Source organism: Leuciscus leuciscus, assembly GCF_965113295.1.
Source record: "Leuciscus leuciscus genome assembly, chromosome: 16".
Classification (NCBI taxonomy): Eukaryota; Metazoa; Chordata; class Actinopteri; order Cypriniformes; family Leuciscidae; genus Leuciscus; species Leuciscus leuciscus.
In genome coordinates, this window is record NC_138740.1 from 17844150 (window position 1) to 17864661 (window position 20512).

The window sequence follows — 20512 nt, forward strand, 5'->3', positions numbered from 1 at the left end:
AGTGTGATTATGTGTGTGTGTTACTGGCTTTGTACTTTGTCTGAGCTGTAAAAAAAACAAAAAACAAAACTTAATTCACTGTGTGCGCACCAGTCGCATTTTGGTGTGTTGATCAGCAGTTTGTTAATAACCACATTATTAAAATTAAATATTTGGCGGGTTGCCTGAACAAGTAATCGACTAATCGGTCTCAAGATCAATCTGTACAATTATGTATGCAATTTAAATTTTATATAAAATATATTGAGCTAACAATATTATTGTTAAAATATGAATGTAAAAATCTATATTTCATAGATTCATATATATTTTATATACAAGAACCATATATAAGAACATATTTGATGAAGAAAAAATGCAACCATTTAGGGTCAGATTTTTTTATTTACCTGACACACATGGCCTAAACCTTATACAGACATATGAAATATATAGTTTGTTTAGAGTCTATTTCGTGCGCACAACGTGGATAAGCTACAACAGTTAAACATGTTAGCTATGTGGACACTAGCTCGAATTGAATTGATAAGGACATGGTTTCCATTATCTTTTAGTCCGTGCTGTTTTCTGTTGAATTGTGAAGAAAACTTCACTAAACATTTGTAGCGAGCCTGTCATTCATCGCAAAAAGCTTTGTGTTTTGTTAGTTTTAATATGAAGCAAAGTATCAAGTACAAACTTTAAACAATAAATGTTGTTTTGGCGCTCTTTAATACGGTGTGTTGAACTCAGTTCAAGCGGCAGCATGGATCAAACGCACCAGAACAGATCATCTCTTTCTCTTTACTACTAGTTACAGCATGAAATAAACATGGGTGAACATGTAAACATGAAAGCGCTCAATCAGAGTTTCAATCGGGACATCAATAAAACAGATTGTAGGCTATACAATGTTACTTAATGTTACACTTACCTAAAAAAAGCGATTCAATGTCCATAAATTCATAAGTTAGCTAGGAAAAATATCTTGATAAAAGAGCATTTTGCTAAATATATGCACTGTATTACATATTCATTATATTTGTACTTAACATGTTAGTGATGGCTTCATTATTTAACGTATGTTTGAATAAATCTGTCATAAAAACAAGTTATTACAGTTTATTGTCATTTAAATGTTTATACTTCAACAAACTGGAGTAGAAACAATTTTGTGATTAAAAAATTTAAATAAAAACTGCCTTATGTGCAGTTTAAATGTTTGTGCATCTCCATTGTAGATATTTGAGTTGATTATTAAATTATTTTGATTAATTCATGGATTATTAATTTATTATTTATTTATCGATTTTCAGCCAAGTGCATCCTGAGTTTTCGGTTTTGGCCCAAATTTCGGTGCATCTCTTATGTAAACTCATGACTTGAGACTGTGGGCACCAAAGACTAACTGACCAACATGTATAAATATCTGAAACCAGCCTTGTCTTTAGACAAAAAACTACAGTTCTGACCTCAAAGGACTCGTGGCCTAAATTACATCTGCACTAGGGGTTGGTCCAGCTACATTTAGACACTCCAAGGAGAAACCCGTCCTAACCCTGGAACTTAACAAATGACTTCTGAAGTTCATTCAGCCCACAGGTCTTCCTTTTCACCACAGGTGCAGCAATCAGTTCAGAGGGCAGCGCCCCACACAACTCCATTGGCACCTGCCATCCTCTGCATCCCGTTTCTGACGCCAAATCCTGCTAAGTAAGCCAGGTGGTGAAAGTCACAGGTATAAGCTTGGCCACAGAGTTAGCTTTGTGTGTGAGTAATGTGGGATAGTGCTAATGATGAGTGCTAATATATGCATCTTTGCTTCACTAAACCACAGTGCTAGATTAAAAGCAGTAATGGCAATATACAGCCGTCACATTAAACAACGCTACGTATTTTGGTAAATGCTACCTTATGAGATGGAGAACAAAAAAATCATTAAAGACATTTTGAAATTGTGTTCGTAACCAATTTCCATGTGAAACAGGATATTTAATTGGAAAAATAAAGCAGGATGCGACTTGATTTTATGCACAGAGATCTGATGGACAGTGCAAAGTGGACAAAAGGCCCTGTCCCAAATGGCGCACTTCATGTGGACTTTCGGTCTCGTGGACTTAAATTGCGCGTGCTCGCCGAGTCTACGAGTCTGTAGGCCGTCCCATTCAGCATTTTAACGCTCTGAAGTGTGCTCAGCAGCGCCCCCTTTGTACCTTTGAAGCAGTCTTCCGCTTTAACTACCCAGGAATCTGTGCGAAAGGCCAATCAGACAACGGATGGGAGGAGATTTTGCTCACGGATAATTGTTGACATGGCTGAGAAGAAAATATTAATTTTTTTATGACCTAGATGTACATTTTACCAGTTGTTACCTACAGTTTATACAAACATTATGGTCATCGACCAGTGGTTGATGTCTCAAACATAATAATAGTGCGTTGAATAATACGATCAACATTATGATTCATTAAATAAATAGAACCGAATGTCAGGGCTTTACTGAGTCATATGTAAACATAGCATGAATATTGAAACCTGTAAATTCATCTGAAACTCATGCACATTTTCATTGTGTTAAAATTGTAATCTTAGTTCAAATGGAACATTATGTATTATTATGTACTGTATACATCATTTAAATAAGCATGATGTATCTATTGTCTAATGCCCAGGTGGCATGCATAATATCAAAATACAGAACTGTAAAATTAGGCTGTGTAGTTGACATGGAGATAAGACATCGGAGCGCAAAAATGTGATTTCTCCTGTCCAACAACAACCAGACCGTTATTTCCGGCTTGACGATCGAGTCTGTCCCAAAAATATCTCTCAATGCGCCCTCGTGGACTCGCGCCAAGGGCCCTATAGGTCTGCACTACATGACGTCACCAAAGTGTAGACTCTAAGAAGTCTGACTTCTTAGTGGCCAAAGAAGTCACTAAGGTTTAATTTATTTGATCAAAAATACAGTAAAACACTAATATTGTGAAATATTATAATTTAAAGAACCTTTTTATTTTAATATTTTTCCATATTTGATACCGCCTTGGTGAGTGTAAGAGACTTGTGGTGTCTGTCTACCTTTTTATGGTCAGCCCCTAAGATATCCGCTTTGACTGCCAGAGCATTGACTCATGCTGGAATAAGTCAGAACAAAGATGCACGTCAATCCACATCCACCCACCTGAAACACCCTGAAACCATCCTGCTTTATTCTTTTTTGCTCATCTACCCAACTGCCAGAGAGCTGGGTGCCATTTGAAGGCGAGGTGTAGCATTTGCACTGCCTTGATCATCAGCGTGTGTGTCCAAGCTCTCAGTGGGGAATTCTGGCTGGCATCTCTTCTGAAATTGGCAGCGCTATTTGTCAGACGCAGGGAACGACTCTTGCAGAGAAGACCATCTTAAAATGTCAACATCGTTGGAACGGCTCAAAACATAATTTTTCAAAAAAGTTATTTGCTTTTTTTGTTGTTGAAAAGTCAGCAAAAGCCACTTTGGAATTGTCATAGCCTCTTTGCACAGTAGGACTTCAAGTCCAGCTAGTTTAAATCACAGTGACACAGTGAGTCATCAGTGATGCTTGGCTCAAGGATCACTGCAGGAATCTGCAGAAAATCTCACTCGTGTTGACAGATGAGCATGTGGCTCGCCGATCGATAATAAGCTCTACAATTTTAGAGCGAAAGGTCAGTCTTCAACTCAACTTTCATCAAATTTCGGACATTACTGAGATCACATATTATTGCTTCTTCAGTAGTGTATGTGCTAGTTCTTTTGTGCAGATTTCCACCTTAGGCAGAATAAAGTGCTGAATAATGTTATTTATAAAATCCCATCAGTGCAACACATCCCAGGGGTATCGGCCTGACATTTGAGGCTAAAATCCACTAAGTGGTTCCACCGTCAGGGTGCTAAGTCGAGTCCAGCTTTCAGGCTACTGTGGAGGAAACGTTCTCTCTGCGAGGGGGAATGTATACACAGAGGAGCCATCGCTGTCACTTTCATCGGCACAGCATGCTTAAAAGGAGTCACCCCATGAGCAGGTAGGTTGGGAATGGTCTAAATGTACCAGACCAGGGGCCTCCTTCCATTGATTTCATCCTAAAAGTGCACAAAAGTTAGATTTTACCTTGGATCTAGATTTTAGATTGTACGCCTAAACCTGCGCAAAATTCTCTTTATAAAACCCAGTCACTGGAAGATTGTCCGTATATGCATCTCTACCCCATCTCCTCCCCGAAATAACAATATAGAGCTTACTATATTGTTATTACTAGAAGAGTTATTCTCAATCTTTTCCACTAGCCAAATAGCAGGCTATTTTTAATTGCTTTAAGCAAATCAAATTGATGCAATATTGCCTATAAGGTAAACATATATTTTAGGATGGTTTATATATTTTTTAATGGACACAGATAGGCCTTATTTTTTTGCAGTGTAAATAATTGCCTGATAAAAAAAAACAAAAAACAATTAAATAAAAAAAAACCCATGCATATCTTACAGTTTCCTTCAAATTCTACCCTTCAAATACAATAGTATATTTCATAATATTGGGAAGACCCCGAAAATGATTAGTCTACTGTCTGTCTGTGCACGACACCAACTCTTCGTGCAGCAGAGGTTTTACAACCTACGGTCATTAAACTTATTCGAACCGGCCAATGGACCGTTCGATCACCGAGCGAGTCCTTCAGAGTCTGTCATTATACAGTCTATGTTGCTAAGCCATCTGCTTAGAGTAACTGCGCATCATTGATCATTATTCGCATGCAAAAAAATTATCTTCAAAGCGGAATTATCACGTGCCAAGTAACCCTCGCTGTAGGTGAAACATTAAAACATAGCATTCCACAGGAAAAGTGTTCAAAAGCAGCACATCCACTACAAATATTTCTATTTAAATTAATATTAAAATATTGTATCTGCTGGACAATGATTTCCAGTGCTTAACTCCATTAATGAGAGTAGCCCGCAGAGTTTAAATTATTCTGTTTACTTCATTACTTCGCTCACTCCAGTAAAAAGTGTGTACGCAGTCGAGTGTCTGTACCGTGCGCACATATTTACGCCTACTTTATTTTTTATAAATCCAGATATGTGCGTTGAAAATTGCGTACACACATTTCAATGGCTTTTTGTGCGTATTCGCTGTTTATACATCAGGGCCCAGGTCTCACATGATGGAGAGGGAGAGATGATGGACACTTATTGGATGTGGTTACAGCTGAGGGCCATTTCCACTCCCCTTAGAAAACAGGGGAGTAGGGAAGGAGGTGGATGATAACCCTTCTGGAACAAGCAAATGGAGAAGATGACCATATTCTGGAGCGAAAGCAAGAGCAATTGGGTCAATGAATTATAAGGGTGTCCACAATAAAGAAAAGGAAAAATCTTTGAAAAATATAGTTTAAAAAAAACATTTGTCAAGTTCTTAGAAATTTACAATGTGTATTCATGTTAAAAAAAAAAATTTGAATTTTCAAGAAAAGTTTTTTATTTAATTTTTTTTACAAATATCAATTCATATGGCTCGCCAATGGATAGTGACCTCTGCAATTTTAGATCTTTTAACAGTAATAATAATAATTTAAAAAAATACATAAGATTATGAAAAGTTAATGAAAATAGAGAAATACGATTATTTTTAAATAAATTAGGACGACAAAAAGGAATCATGTAATTGACCCAATTGTTAGTTATCTAAAAACAGAGGTTCCTCTTTAGACAAACACAAATAACCTTAAGCTGAGGGGTTCAGGATGATGCACATTGCACAATAGTCTCAGCCACAACTGACCATTGGCTGAACGTCTGATACATATGGCACACATAACTGGAAACACTTCAGGATTTTCAAAGTCATCATCTGATTGGTTGAATTCTACAGGATGTCCGGGAGACGTGTGTGTCGAATTCTTTAATGGCCCGCCTGGAAACAAAGATGACTTGACGCCAAACCCCCTCATGGAAGCAGAACGCCGGCGTATTTACAACTGTGACAATGAGTGATTATCAGGATCAACTAAACGAGGATTCTGAAGTATGTAAAATTTGCGGCATAAACTCTTTACAATTCGTCCAAGAGATTTACACTCCGGTCTGTTATTTTAGGGACATCGACGTTACATTTTCACGCCCCTTAACATGACGCTGAACAAAACGAACTCTGATTGGTTGTTTTACATGTCAGCCAGACTGCCTCTGCACGGTCCTTACCCAATGAAAGCTGACCTTCTGCCGTCAGTCTGAAGGTCTGGCTAAGTGAGACTAGAAGCACAAGGAAGCAAGTTAAGTGAATTCATAGTCAGAAATCCTAAAGCTCATCTCTCATAATAATTCTCTGGAAGAAACTACATGTAAAGTGAATCAATGGAAGAAATTATAGAGGATTAAGTGGAAAAAGCAGGGATTCTTTTTTGTTTTGCGTCAGCTCTGAGCTCTCTCAGATGAAGGATGGATCCTGGGGGCAAGGCCTGTAGGCCTCATTCCCCCCACAGCATGCAGAGAATTCCTAATAGTACCGCACATTAAGAGAGCGGAACAGACTACTCAGCGAATCATATAATTGACTTGAACAGCAGCTGGGGAGGAAAAGAGCGAGAGAGAAGAGGTAGCATCTCCGCTGAACGTTACAGGGGGGAATACATTTCCACCCAGCATCCCAGTTGACAGCTCTTTTCTCGGTCTCCACCCTACTAGGAGAACATTCGAGCAGTTGAAGCATGCTAGCACATGTGGCCTACTGGTGATTGCCCTGGATCGTGAAGAGAGCGCACTCAGATTGTTGAGACGACTTATTGTTCAGGGACAGCAAAAGGAACATGAGGGCCTGCCAGGAAAACAGGGGGATGTCTAATTGTGAATGAGTGTGTATGTCTGAGAATGTTAGTAGCATTACGACTGCACCGAGAAACAAAGTGCAAGCATGTGGAGCCCATGAGAGAGACTGATCGATACCAGGTGCTTGTTCCATTTAGGCCGCCCAAAAAGGACATGAGCTCAAGTTAAAGCACTTCTGTGTCTACTAAAGTGGGTCAAGGTAGCACTCTTGTTGCTGTGCTGCATCCGTGCCTACCCTGTGGGTCAAAAGAGGCCGTGTGGAGCTGGCGGGCAACCTGCTTCTTGTCTCCCAAGGTGCTGGCAAATGAAAGAAGGGTGTTGGTCTCCAGGCGGATTCGATCAATCAGCAGTAAGAGGGCAGTGGCGCAAGACACACAGAGGGGCGAGTAGGGAACAGGATTGAGCGAAGACGGGCAAGTGTACACATATACACACACAAAAAAGAAAACACACCAGTCGGCTGTCAGCTGAAGTAGGATACGGAGCTTTCCATTGGTGTACGGTTTGTTACAACTATTTGAAAATCTGAAATCTGAGGGTGCAAAAAATCTAAACATTGAACTGAAGCTGAAGTAGGATACGGAGAATGCGGATGTCAACAATGGGAACAACGCTAGTAGCCTATATATAAGAGTTCATTTACACATAATCCTAAAGGGACAAAGAGCCATTACATATTTTTTAGTCCAAGATGCTTGACCAAAAATAAGGAACAAACAATTATATTCCCACTTTGGTGACATATCAAGCCCCACTACACCTTATTAGACCAAATTCGATGTCATATTACCAAAAGGACACAGAGTAATCGTGTCATCTCCATAAGAACTTTATGATTGGTCCAAAGTAGGCTTCTTTTGTCAGCGCATTTTTACTGGTAATGTTACAACTTCTCATTCTGGTAAATTGCCAGAACCGATTTACTGCTATTTTTGAAAAGGTCCTGTTCACACATGATACCGTAACAGTAATTTACCAGTAAAGACTGCATGTGTGAAAGAGGCTAATAATATAATAACCACAACAACAACAACAACTATAATAACATAGATATAAAACAATTAGTAGTAATGATAATTTATAAAATAATCCTAAAAAAATGAAACAACTATTCATAACTAATCATCATTATAATCATCATAACATTGTAATGGACAGCAAATATTCTAAATGAATGCACAGCTCCACTGGCAACACTCATTGGCAAAAAAAACAACAACTATAATTGCTATGCTTATATTCATAAAATACAGCATTGCAAGCATACATGTTTACTCTAATCCATTCTCTTTCCACTCTGCACTTTATAATATAGGCACTGGTTTAATACACATTTCTGTAGGTAGACTCTCTTCAGTAATGAAGTTTGTGTAAGATTAATGCTACACACAGATAAAGAACAACAAAAGCATGGTTGGTTATCTCACTTTTCCATATGGCTCAGTGTGAATGTTTATGCCAGACAACAAGCTGCCGGCGTGAGCGATCCCACCGGTTCCTGCACTCCGAAACTCAACTAAGCGCAGGACTCACGACCACCTGGGCCATGTGCGGACACTGCTTTGTCAGAAAAATCTCTTTCAAGTGTGGATTGTGATGATTTCGCAGGGCAGGACGACTCTGGAGAGTGTCGGGTACAGTCATCAGAGGTCCCGGCCAATATGCAGCTGTCAGCTGTTTGAAATCTCACCTTCATTTCCTTTGACAAAGCAGCACAGGCCATATACTGAGCCCAGACAGTGTTACATCCAGAGAGAATCATTTCGAAAATTGGAATAGACCCAAACTTCACCTTGACCACTGCTGATACAATCACAAAACATAATGATAAAACAGGAGAGAAAGTGTAGCGGTGAGAGAGAGAGTGAAAACGAGTAATCCAGCACTGTTTAGGCACCACGGTGAATTTGCTCAAAAGTCTGCTTCATTAGTATTCATAAACATGATCCAGGAGCCCTCCGCAACAGTTGTAGGTTTGCATTTACATTTAAGAACACTCGCACAAAAGACGAACACAAGTCTAGAGCTCTTGGCATTGCCACTGTCTAGAGCAAATTATCTTTTGTGCATAATTAACCTTATTGACATGAATGCAAAAGAGAGTGAGTGTAAAAGATCTTGTCTTATCACTTATCTTTATAAGTGTATTATATGTATTAAGACACTTATCTACTGAAATTGTTGTTGTTGAAACTAGGAATGGGTATTTTTTTGTCAATTTTTCCTTTAGAGTACTGGATAGCTCAAAACTATTTTTTTTATTTTATTTAGGAGGGGCATGTCATGAAGATAAGTGCATCTTGAAGTTGTAATTTTTGTTAGATCTGGTCGGTTTGTTTAGGATGTTCTGTCCTGTCTATTTAACGACTTTTGATTTCTTTTTTCCTTTGCTCCATCCAGTCATCAAAAATCCCTCTCTAAGATTGCAATGATATGCAATGCTATGATTCCATCATATTTCTTATTGTGGTATTGTAATGTCATGTCATGTAAGAAAAAACAAAAACAAGACATAATTAAAATGCTGGACACTGCTTAATTTTGCAAGAATATGGAGAGGGACGAAAGCACGCAATTTATTCTTGTGATGGCGAATCTGAACTTTCAATATTTATTAAACTTAAATAATTTTGTGGAAACCATCATGCAATTTTTCAGGATTCTTTGACGTACAGAAAAGTTCAAAAGAACAGCATTTGTTTTGAATGGAAATCTTTTGTAACATTATAAATGTCTTTACTTTAGATTTACAATTGTATGCATTCTTGCTGAATAAAACTATTACTTTCTTTCAAATGTTTTTTTATTTTTTTTTATCTTACTGACCCCAAACTTCTGAACGGTAGTGTGTATATTTCTATACAATTACATTATGCACTCATTCTATAAAACCTAACCTTCTCAATACTTTCACTATTTCTTACTTCCAGCTGAATCACTTGTATTTCTCATTTGTAAGTCGCTTTGGATAAAAGCGTATGCTAAATAAAAAAATGCAAATCATATTTTTTCATTATTGTATTTTTTTAACTTGCAAAACAAGGACAATAAGCACAAGAGTGTGACAAAGCACATAATCCAGACGAAAATGAAGTCAGTGTTTCACGTCAAGCAAGTCGAGTTGAGCTCCAGCTGGATGAAGTTTTTAGTCACTGATACATAAATAAGTTTTCATTAGGTCAAATTAGTTTTCACAAAGAAAATCTCCAGACCATGCCAAATCATTCACTTCTATTCCAGAGTCGTTTCACATCGAGTCAAAGTCAAGCCACTACTTGGTAACTGGCAGACTAGGGCCAAAAGCGGACATGCTGGTGCGTGCCAGGGCCAGTCGAGTTTCCACTGTCACTCCCGGGGCTTGATCGGGCCTCGTCGGGGCTTCCTTGGGGCCAACGGCCAGGGTTTTTTGGCCAGCCGAATACCTTGGTCCAAAGCGGGCCAACTGGGGCTTGAGGAGTGGTTACAAACAAAGGCGGAGTCTGGTGACTTCATAATACCAGGGCATCAGCATTAAATACTTTTAAAATCATTTTAGCTCAAAACTCACTTTCAGATAGCATTGAGTGTTTGAAATAACTTGTTTGTGATCCGATGGATTCTGATCACCGTATAAGGCATACATATTAATATGAAAACCATTACCATAGTAAACATGGTCAATACGACCGCTTGAAGAAATCAGATAAATCATATAGGTTATCACAATCATGTATTTATTTTATCTGTCAGTACGTCTCGTCTCTTTATACCGGACTGTCTGATATCCATATTTAGCTCCGCATGTGTCATAAAATAAAGTAACTCCAGTTTTTCGGGAGCTTCCTCTGTTTCTCTGACTGAGAATATAACTGGGACTGTCACTGGAGAGAGTGCTAAAGCTCCTCAGGTCGTATTTTTGGTGGAAAATATCATTCTTTCTAAATGTGATGTAAACATACTGTCCTGTGACTTCAAATAAACAGAAACCGACACGACTGAATTAACTACGCGTATCCTTTCTTTTGTGATATAACGGTAAATACCACTTTATTTCTGTGTGACTAATGTGCAATCTTGACACAAATTACATCATCATGATCAATGTATCACTTATTATTGTAAAACATCAATGCTTAGGTTTAAAATATATAAGTAAACAACAAAAATGCCAACAAACGGCTACTTTTGTATGTTCGTTTTGCGATCTTGCTAGTTTCCAGTGACTTCTTTCTGATTAGTTTTCTGATAAAACTTTCATTTGTTGGTGAAATGATGGGTTTGTATGACGTTGTTCCAGAGAGGCGTGTTACGGGCGGGTTTTAATCAAGCTTCTTCGGAGCTTCTGGTCCGTCAGTGGAAACGCAGTGTGTTTTGGGCTCGGTGCTACAGGTCCGAGGCTATTAGCCCAGCCAGGGCCGTTAAAAGCCCCGGCTCGCACTGGCCCAACAGTGGAAATGCGGCTATGGAGGAAGTGCACCTGTGCCACCGATGGCATGCAAGTGTTAACATCTATTCATTTTATGTGATGTAGTTTCTTATGAAATGTTGACATTCAGTATATGTCCCTTACAGTCCTTCATTGCAGAGCCTGTTTTATTTCATTATAAAGCCATTTAGGAAGCCAAATACCCAAAACAGGGACAAAGTTGTGCTACTCAACGAAACAGCACAGCACACACCAACATTCTCACAACCCACTGGACAGCGGCAATTGGAAACTATTACATGCACTGTACAGACCAGTTTCAACAACGAGGCGCTTCAATGTCTGGCATCATTGCCAGTATTATTGTGTAAACAATCTGTAATGTTTTTAAAGCTAAAGTGTGTAATTTTTGTCGTCAAATACTTTTGTGTTTGAGTTTAATGAGTAGTAAGACATTTTTAGGCTGATTTCCCTGAACACACTCTGACTCAATATTGGCTGGACCAATGGCGTTACTTTGGGGGCGGGACTATCTGGCTGTTCCTCCAATGTAAGGAAGGGGCCTGTCCAGGAAACCTCTTTTAAAATGGTTCATGCATCACCTGAATGGAATTGGAAGTGAATGGAACATTACGCCTTGCAGTGTAAATGCAGCCAAATCTCTGTACGTATGCCTAATGCTATTTAATGCATTTAGCACAATTTAATTTTCTTTTGGAGATGGAATATCAGATTTCAGATCATAATTTTAAACATCATAAAAGAGGAGAGAGCACAAAAATCACAAATACTCCAGTTGCTCTATCTAGTAGAATCACGCTTTTCCTTAATGAAAGGAAATAACATGTCTGTGCTCATGTTAGCCCATCCTTACGCATGAAGAGAGATGCCTTTTTCACCTATTAATAATTCACTTCTGCCGATGGCTCTCAATTATTTATGAAAGTTTATAATTCATCTTCCACCTTCACTTCCATAAGGTGAAAAACAAAAAGAGGGGTTGATGTAAAGATCAATGATGCCTATGAGCATCACACCATTATAAGGCCTGTACTCGGCTGTATCTGACATGAATGCGAATTACAACATAATAAATAAACATCTGACAATTTTTAGTAGTGACTATTTGAGGCATTTTAAATGATCAAATACAGCTCACAGCAGACTGGCAGAATTTCAATTTGTTAAGGAATCCAAGGTTTCATTTTTCATGCATTCCCACGGGCAGGAATGTGAACCGTGTGAGAGATACAGTCAAGGTCTAGATCTTTGGCAGATCAGAAACACTGGTACCTGCCATCAGTTTGACTCATGTGCCTTTGTGTCTCTGAAACCAGAAGGGAAATGCTTTATACATGGTGACGAATCCCAATTCCAACGATGAAGATTTGATACAGAGCTCTACAGACTCAACAAGCCTACTCAGGTGTTAACAAATTGTAGACTGAATGAGGCTTTTGCCACTTTTTAATAATAGAACAATAGAGAGGGGCCAAGAAATCATACCTGCAAACTAAGGATGACCAGGTGTTACTGCAAATATAAAGACTTTCTACAGTATTAGGAGGACCAACTCAATTCAGATGTTGATGTTGTTTTAACCACATTGACTTTCATTGTATGGACAAAACAGTTGAAACCTTCTTCAAAATATCTACTTTTTTGTTCCACAGAAGAAAGGAAGTCATGTTTGAAACGACATGAGGTTGAGTAAGTAATGACAGCCTAAAAACTACACACTGCACCATAAAAGTTGTCAATGGAGTGCTGCAGTGATGTATTTTTGTTGGCCAACCTGGAAGTTAGGATCACCATTGTTCCCATGTCAAAAACCCAATAGGATTTTTTCCATTGGCATTTGGATTATTGCATAAAATAAGCTCTGTGATATTTTCCTTGAAAGTTTGAGTTAGAATAGTTTGCAAGAGCACAATGTTCGGTGTGATGATGTTTAATGTTCACAGCAAAGACGGAGCCACAAGTGCTAAAATGCTAGTTTCCAGGTTTTGGCTTTCAAAAATGTGTCATCCCTGCAGGACTCTATTAGGCAGTTTCTGACTATTTAGGAGAGTATATTAACACACACTATCATGTCAGAAGTAAATGCTATGACTATTTGTGACTACGGCAACAATGTGCCCATTTAAGGACTTTGTAAATTCTGTTTACTCAGTGTTCTGTCCTTTGACAGACATACACCTGGTGCAAGCACACTACAAGAAACAAAACAACAAGGCCACACAACAACGTTCCAACTGGTAAAGCAATAAAACCCTGACCGGCTCCGTTCCTACCTCTGTTTGACAGTGTGGTCCTCCCAGAATCTCATCAAAAGTGGCTCTGCTCGCCTGAGCTCGGGATCTGCAGGTGAGTCTTCCGAGACGCTGCAGGCATTCCTGCGAAACGAATCAGAGCACATCGATTAACAAAGCAATAACAGGAGCAAGCAGGGGAGAATATAAGGGACACGCTGGTGGGCTTCAGACACTATACCACCCAGGTTTTCTGTGGAAAAACAGTCCTTTCTTAGAGTCAATCAATTAAAGCAGCTGGACGGATTTAAAATGTATTAAATGGGGTGTAAAGGTACACAAAAATTACGGTTCAGTATGTACCTTGGTTTTGAAGTAATGGATCAGTTTTTAGTAAAGCAGGAGGGAAAAAAATAAAATGGCCTTTTTTTCTTCCTTTTTTTATTAAGCAGTGGTTTACTGAACAAACTATGGCTCTGTTTTTAAACAAAAAAAGTCTGTACTACTGCAACCGGCTGCAACACACTCAGTGTATGATGCTTTCGTAAATGGGGGAAGAGATTTGAAGTTTTTCCACTTTTGGATACTTAAAAAAAAAAAATATATATATATATATTTTAGTCAGAATTATTGCACTCCCCTTCTATTGCGTGCCATTCATTTAATATACAAGCACGCAGTCAGATTTAAATGGGATTTGTTTTATAATACTGGGTTGAATAAAACGGGAAAGAAAAAAGAAAATACATTTCAAGGTTTACAATGAGATTTCTTCTTCTAGACCTCTTCAACTGTCTACCGCAATCAAATAAAAAAAGTAACACAAAACTACAATCAAATCCATGCATATATCGGATCTAAATTTGATTCAAAATTGAGAATCGATTTTTAATTGAATCATGACCTCAAGAATCGAATCCTGAGGTCCCAAAAGATTCCACCCCTAATGCACATGCAGACGCTCTATTCAAGTCTGTGAAGTTCTTCATGCAAAATGGAAATACTTGTGTGACTTTCTAACATTTACAGATAAGAATACAACCATAAAATGTAAGTTAAGCACTGAAGAAAACAGGTCTCAAATGCATTAACAGCACATGCATCTGACATCTGATGTGTTAGCAACAAAGTATATCGATATAAATGCAAATGTCCCATCCTAGGTGGGAAACTCAGTTTCAAATTATGTTCTGCATATTCAGTGGTTAAAACAACGCTTGCATTTGTTCGGTAACATGCATGCCAAACCAAAAGACCCATGCTGAAAATTTTTGGGTAACAATACGTGTATCATTACACATATAAAATATAAAAAAAGTGGGGCAGAAAGCATGTTAATCTGGAGTTAAAAGGGTAGTTTTTACCCAAAAATTAAAAGTGTCATCATTTACTCATCCACACATCAGTCCAAACATCTGTGGAAGTTTTATGGAACTGTGGAAGAAGATACTTTTTTAGTGGTTGAGAAGTTAATGGTAACCAAAACTTTTTGGTTACTAACATTATTAAAAAGAACTTCTTTAATGATCCACAAAATAAAGAAGGCCATACAGGTTTGGACCGACATCAGGGTGATTAAATGTTGACAATTTTCATATCCCTTTAAATAACCATACTACTCTATAAGAAGATTAACTAAATAACTAAAAGACAGTAATGGTTGAGTCACCACTGTTCAATAGCTTCCAGAAGCTGCATCAAGAGATCATTTGGAGTATCTAAATCCAGTTACTGCCCTCAAAAGCAAGTCAGCGTGCTGCAAGATATATTATATGAATAATTCAAGCAGTATTTGCCCTGTTTTGATGCTCCACAGCTCCGGCAACCACTGGTCAATTTATCCGGTTCCTACCGGTGCAGTCAGGGAACTCTCAGCCTGCAAAAACTCTTTAAATTGAGCTTTCATGCATGAGCTACAGTACGCATTGTTGCCCCTGACGGGAGAAAACGTGAACAAGGAACTCTCGCAAATGGAGTAAAATCCACTTTAATATCAATGCTGAGATGTGCATTTTATTTCCAAAGAGATACATTATCTTAGAAAGGCCACATTACAGCAGCGGGAGGGGAAAAGTGCTGAATCCGAGCAGTTGGATTGAAGCCACTGAGGGATTGGCAATGACACTGCGGCAGCTCTGGATCAGCGCCAACTGGTTCCTCCAAAAAAAAAAGAAGTCATATCTTGCAGTCTGTCATACTGGCAAAGAAGCAAGAGCACCAACATGCTCTTACAGCTATGCTCCAAAGGGGTTAATGTAACGGCGATCTGTCCAAATCGGACGCGAGATATCCAGTAGAACGGCATAAATGCCGACGCACAAGTGCTCAAGCGTAGGGTATCGTTCTCTGCTCTAATGACTGCTCTCTAATCAAGAGCCTCGCATGGAGAGGTCTTGAGTGGCAGATTACAATCAGAGGTGCATGAAATCTGCACTGGGTGCCGTCATCAGTCCTGAGGAGTGACAGGCAGAAAGAATGGTTATTGCAGCTGTTCGGGGCCAAGACCCCTTATATATCTGGCTGGCAAGAGCCACTTTAAAACAGCATCAAAACACAGTGTAGGTGAGCACAAGGAACGGAGCCAAAAATAACAACTTCTCACTTCACTGGTGCCTGTCTGAACAGCTGAGGCCGTTCCTCGCCGGCTCACACAACTGCTGCAGGCTCGCTTTCTGGACAAATGCAAATCTGCGGGTTATTACGGGAGCTCACGACTTCCTGAATCCTCACAGACTGGACAATGAACTTTATGAAGTATTATTGAAGGCAATATCAATAACAAAACAACATTCAAAGTCCTAGTTCAGAATTAGAAACGTTTACATGAAGCTATATCATCTGAAGAAAGCTTTCTGACATTTGTGTTACCTCAGCAAAGTAGTAACGATTATAATATCATGATGCAGGGGGAAAAAAAAGCAATAATTACTTTGTTGTAGCTAGTTTGGCATAACTATCATTATTAGGGGAAATAAATAGTTTTGATCAAGTATTTTTTTTTTAAGTTTGCCAAATCAGTCATGCAGTGTGACCATTGTGCATACGCATAGTGAGGAAGTCTCAGACAGTCCCCAGACAGTCTCTTAATATCAAATAGGCCTACTTTAACTTTTTTATGACAAGGCAAGTTCAGGTTTCAAAAATGCCCTGTGGTGTGCCTCCCCAAAAACATATTTATGAATTAATAACTGTATTTAAAAGATTAAAGATTTAAGTACAGTCACATGTGTTCAGGGAGTAAGGAAAATGACGAATAACATTTTCCAAGCACCTTGAATACATGTGACTGTATACACCTTAATCATTATACTCTAAAATCCAAGTAAAAAACTCTAACGTTTTTTGTATAAAAAGAAGATTGTATAAAAAGTGTGACACGAATGCAGAGATTTGAAAGCTCAAGAGTCTGACCTTTACAATGCATGTAGCTAATTTGATTAACTCCTACGTAGGAGTTATTTGCTGATAAAAAAAAAAAAGTTTTCATAATTTATTAAATACTTTTTTTGAACTATACACTGTAATATGTCAAAAACATCATACAGTTCATATAGTCATGCGTCATATTTGAAAGGTCTCACAGAGAAGAATACAAGCATACTTGTTTTGGGCTTCGACTAAACTTGAGTGAGTTTGTGTACATGAAGCCCTGCAAGACCCATGTGTAAATAATATACGGAAGCACGTTTATGTCACGTTTTCTTCGCTCGTAACTTTATGAAACATGCTCCGATTGTTATGTAAAGCAGATTATCACGATTAAAATTAGACCAAAAATCAACCTAATGCATTGTGTCGATCACGAGATATGCCCCAATGTAGCCTAATTAATTTTTTTTTCTAAAAATGTAAAATGTTTTCTATCAAACAATACCCAACTTTTGATTCTCCTTTCTATAGTTTTGGAGTTATAAGTCTTTACTTGTGCATGTCACTCAGAAAAAAACAACAACTCTGAAAATGCCTTCAGGGCTTAAGGAGGCTAATCTTTATCTTTTTAACATCTTTATTGTTTGTCACTCCTCTCAATTTACTACGCCGAACATCTCCCCATTTTCGAAATACGATTTGTTGTCATATAGTTTAGACAGAACTGAGATTAGGACAGGGAGAGGAGTACAAAACTTTCTTAAAATGGCTGCACATTTAAGGTAAATTTATCAAATTCATGCCTTCGGCCTGTCATCTCTTTTCCTGTGCCTCTTGCCAAAACAGAAGTTGCTTTCCTCTTTATCACAGTTCATATCCCTGAAGCCAGAATATCACTACAGAACCACATACCTCAATATAGCCATTTCCCCTGCTCCCCCGCGTGTGCAAATGCCAAGCCAAGATGTTACAGAAAAAGCATTCACTAAACAGCTGCTCAAAACTTTTGGGGTGGTTTTGTTATCTAAAGCCCTTTCTTTACGATGACAACAGTGAAGTTTTACCTTCAGCAAAAGGCATTTATGCTTTTCTGCTTCAGACAGAAAATCATTTAAAAACTGACAAAATGTCACAAACATTGTCCCTGGGCTATGACTTCGATATTCCATCAACAGTGCGGCTAGATTTCCATTACGCTTCATTATTCTGTGACCAAGGGACAGTTGACAGGAACTTGAGGCAACCAATTTCTACAACACTCAATACTTTGCATTCAAAAGGTTTGTGTCATAGAGTTTGAGGTGAGTTTGAGTGTTTTTTAAAGAGTCTGAGGTATGCAGGCAGCCATACTGAATTTAAAGGTAGGGTAGGCAATTTTTTTTTCATAAACACTTTGCTATTCTGGTTGAAACTCTCCACATCCTGATAACAATCAATAAAAGAAGTGGTCTAAAATATTATAGATATAGGCCTATATCTTCTGTGGAAGTCTCAGTACCAAAAAATGTTCCTGCAATCATTGCATTCGGTCCAAATGCAATAATTTGATGTCCTACCTGCCTGTCAGCATATGTACTTCCATACGTCCGCGCACACTGCTTGCGCAGAACCCAGTCACAGAGCGTAACAAACAGCATCCACATTTCACAGTTCCTCCTGAACCAAAACAACAAGCTTAGTTCACGCCATGTCGTAACCGTAACTTAGAGATGGAAACCAATGATGTTCACGTCCTCAGACTCAGATTTATGCGTTTCTATGTCGACACTATCAATGCCGAAATGAATCTGCAGCAGTCAGGTGGTACGCGTAAAAGCTCTTTAAGTTGTTTACGTTCATTATTATTGTAATGTTATGTGTTTTGAGACATACGGTAGGTTAACGGCGTCTCTTATGATGCTTTGATGAATCTGCTCTGACTGCGACCTGCGGGTTTATGTGTTTTGGAGGAGGCGTGGCTTTGGAGACGCTCTGAAGGGAGGGTGGGATCTAATGCTTTCAAAGCTAGCTTGCTATTGCTAGCCACACCGAAATTGCCTAGCCTACCTTTAACATGCAGAGAGGTTAGCCAAACCAATCAAAAGAGTGATTTATAAAAGCAAAAACCTTGTTTACCTCTACTGTGTTTGGAGTAAAACTGACACTAATAGGCCAAGTGAAATAAAAAACTAAAACAAGACTAAAACAAAGGCTGCATCCGAAACTGCATTCTTCCCCTGCTATATAGTAGGTGAAAAACAGTATGTGACAAGAGTAGCATGTCCAAATTCGTTAGTAAAAAGAGTAGGCCCGAGATTCTGAAGTGTGCAAATGATGGACACTGTACTGTCCCATGAGGCCATGGGAGAGGATTTGTGAGTGGGAGTAAAGCAACAAAACTGATGCTGGTAAGTCACATGACAATGACAACATGGTGAATGTAATATGCAGCATTCATACTACACACATTTATACTATATGGAATATACTTTTTTTTAGCAGTTACAAAGTAAGCACTTTTTCAAAATAAGTACCCCTTTAAGAGAGTAGCCAATGCGATTTCGCACACAGCCAAAAACACAAACTAAAAGCACAACAATAAAAAAATGTACACCCTTTTCCAGAAAGAGAAAAACTATACCTTTTAAAAGTGTCTGATAAAAGTTTATTTTGTCAACTTTTGTAGTAGTACGCTAGCATATAGACACCTCGGAGTAAACAGACATGGACTAAAATCCCCAAAACTTCGATTTCATGAGGTATCTCTCACTCGGCAGCATGTGGTAATAACCGTTTCGCGTTCATTCCTAGCAGTGTGAACAGAAGGAATGAATACATTTTGTAAACATTATGTCTTGGGTCACTGCACAGAGCTGGTCCAATCATTCCCCGGTGCAAGATACCCATCTTAGATATCAGTGAAGTAATGGTTTTTCACCCCCTAAATCCGGGAAGGAATGCAGATCACAGCTGTCTGGCTGGATCAGCAGCTGAAGCGGGAGGAGCTGGAGCCCTGACAGCTCTGGATCCATGCGTCGCTGGCTTGGCCTTCTCCACAGCGGACCCTGGCACGACTCCAGGTCCTTTCCCAAACCCAGGTGGTGGCTTATGAGCGCACCGAGACAGCTCCCTTCCTGAGCCTTATGCAAAGAAACCCACCCTAAGAAAACCTCTGCATTATGATATATATTATGTTCCATCTATTCTCATTCATTCAAGACAATAACAAGTCATTCAAAGCCAAACCTTATCTACGTTAGCCAGCTGGATAACGCAATTCACAACAATAAAATAAAACACATGTGCATGATCAATGAACGCAAGATGTAGTGAAAGTGTTTCCTGAAAGTGACAGACTGGCAGCTAAACCGTAACTTTCTCACACCGGATCCGGGCCATTAGGACATCCTTACCCTTCACTCAAATGTTAAAGTTCAGTCATGATTCTCAGGTATAATGTTTGAACTGTCCCATAATATACAGGGATTATAAGTGCCACTTACAGGGATAGTTCACCAAAAAAATGAAATGTTTTGTCATCATTTACTCACACCCTCATGTTGTTCCAAACCTGTATGAGTTTCTCTCTTCTGTTGAACATAAAATAAGATATTTTGAAGAATGTTTGTAACCAGACAGTTGCCATTGATTTTCATAGTAGGAAAAAAAATACTATGGAAGT

At 38.7% G+C, this 20512-nt stretch overlaps 1 protein-coding gene across 2 annotated transcripts in view; it reads right to left on the reverse strand.

The window, feature by feature from the left end:
- ndst1b (N-deacetylase/N-sulfotransferase (heparan glucosaminyl) 1b) overlaps positions 1 to 20512 on the reverse strand; it is an 87791-nt gene that overhangs the window by 43543 nt on the left and 23736 nt on the right. For both annotated transcript variants that reach the window (XM_082140431.1, XM_082140432.1), the window contains exon 2: positions 13525 to 13626. The gene's annotated coding sequence lies outside the window, so the exon portion shown is untranslated. The remainder of the gene's footprint in view (positions 1 to 13524; positions 13627 to 20512) is intronic.